This window comes from Schistocerca gregaria, unplaced genomic scaffold, assembly GCF_023897955.1.
Source record: "Schistocerca gregaria isolate iqSchGreg1 unplaced genomic scaffold, iqSchGreg1.2 ptg000616l, whole genome shotgun sequence".
Taxonomy (NCBI): Eukaryota; Metazoa; Arthropoda; class Insecta; order Orthoptera; family Acrididae; genus Schistocerca; species Schistocerca gregaria.
Window position 1 is genome coordinate 110,001 of NW_026062004.1, and position 2,500 is coordinate 112,500.

Here is a 2,500-nt window from a genome sequence, read left to right on the forward strand (position 1 = left end):
GCCCCTAACCTAACCCACGTTGGCCCCTAACCTAACCCACGTTGGCCCCTAACCTAACCCACGTTGGCCCCTAACCTAACCCACGTTGGCCCCTAACCTAACCCACGTTGGCCCCTAACCTAACCCACGTTGGCCCCTAACCTAACCCACGTTGGCCCCTAACCTAACCCACGTTGGCCCCTAACCTAACCCACGTTGGCCCCTAACCTAACCCACGTTGGCCCCTAACCTAACCCACGTTGGCCCCTAACCTAACCCACGTTGGCCCCTAACCTAACCCACGTTGGCCCCTAACCTAAGTTACGCTGCACCTTAACCTAAGTTACGCTGCACCTTAACCTAAGTTACGCTGCACCTTAACCTAAGTTACGCTGCACCTTAACCTAAGTTCCGCTGCACCTTAACCTAAGTTACGCTGCACCTTAACCTAAGTTACGCTGCACCTTAACCTAAGTTACGCTGCACCTTAACCTAAGTTATGCTGCACCTTAACCTAAGTTACGCTGCACCTTAACCTAACTTACGCTGCACCTTAACCTAACTTACACTGCACCTTAACCTAACTTACACTGCACCTTAACCTAACTTACACTGCACCTTAACCTAACTTACACTGCACCTTAACCTAAGTTACACTGCACCTTAAACTAAGTTACACTGCACCTTAACCTAAGTTACACTGCACCTTAACCTAAGTTACACTGCACCTTAACCTAAGTTACACTGCACCTTAACCTAAGTTACACTGCACCTTAACCTAAGTTACACTGCACCTTAACCTAAGTTACACTGCACCTTAACCTAAGTTACACTGCACCTTAACCTAAGTTACACTGCACCTTAACCTAAGTTACACTGCACCTTAACCTAAGTTACACTGCACCTTAACCTAAGTTACACTGCACCTTAACCTAAGTTACACTGCACCTTAACCTAAGTTACACTGCACCTTAACCTAAGTTACACTGCACCTTAACCTAAGTTACACTGCACCTTAACCTAAGTTACACTGCACCTTAACCTAAGTTACACTGCACCTTAACCTAAGTTACACTGCACCTTAACCTAACTTACACTGCACCTTAACCTAACTTACACTGCACCTTAACCTAACTTACACTGCACCTTAACCTAACTTACACTGCACCTTAACCTAACTTACACTGCACCTTAACCTAACTTACACTGCACCTTAACCTAACTTACACTGCACCTTAACCTAACTTACACTGCACCTTAACTGTCACATGTAACGTCACAGGAATGTAGCTTTGCCTAACAGCAACCCTCTGAACATAGTTCACTGCTTGGATCCTCTGGTGTCATGTGTATTTCTTGATGCCATGGTGCGTACCCTCACATAAAGGTCTTTCGAGTGTTGCGTACTTTCTACACAGTCCCGCTAACCACTGGAAGGGTGTACCGCTACAGAACGAATATCGCCCTCCCCTCCTGCCCTTCCAAGCTGGTCGGTCAGGCGTTTGTTTGTGAAATGAGCCTTGCAGCTGTTCAGTTGCATTCGGTTGTCGATGCAGTCAGTGTACGTTGTGGTACGGCCTGTGTGGACTGTCCGCTGATGTACGCGTAACCCACACTGATCATCCGTCGTTACGTACTGAGTGACATAATGTGGCACATGCTTGACCGTACACCGGCTGCGCCCTACAATGGCGAATCATAAGGGCCATATGTTGTGCACGATGCTACTTGTCTCGTCTCCCCATTACAGCGAGATTGCACTGTTGTACGCCGTACAGACATGTGGTAAGTAGGTACGGACGAAAGTATTGCATGTTGGCCCCCCCCCCCCTCCTCCCTCTGCCGGGAATCAGCGTGAGCCGTCTGTTGATGTAGCGACGAGGGTTTTCCTATTTAATCGTATTGCCCCACACAACATGATAGCACGGTGGACCGCGTTCCACATCTGCGACATGCTACAGAGGCCGGTTGACAGTCGACCGCGCAAGGGACATTGCACACGTGCGCGGACCATCTTCCACGTGTTCTCTCGTGTACATGCCGCAGTGTGTATGTGGGCTGATGTAGCGTGTCGTGACACATAACATGCAGGCATGCCAGAATCGTAGATTTCGCAAATGTAGATTGACGTATACGTTTGCTGCCAAAGATCCGCAAATGAACTGGAAATCAGTTGTTGAGCGGTTGTTCGCGCTGCAGGTGCATCGGTGATAGCGACGATCGGTACATCTGTGAACCGGTTGTTTCGGCGGTACCCGCCATGCCCCCGAACCTGAGTTGGCCATGTGGGTATGAAGCGATACGAGGCTGTGGCTTGGCGGGACAGTCCCCGGCCGGTGAGGGGGGGCCGCCCGGCGTGCTGGCCGCGCGCTGCGTGAGCGCACGCACTACAGCCGGCTGGTGGGGGGCGCCCAGTGGCAGGAGCGCCGGCCGACGGGCCCGGCTGGCGTCCCAGCTATGCGCCGGCGCACCCTGCGCGCGGCGCCAGGCGGCCAAAGTGGGTTCTGTCGAGCCCGGTGCG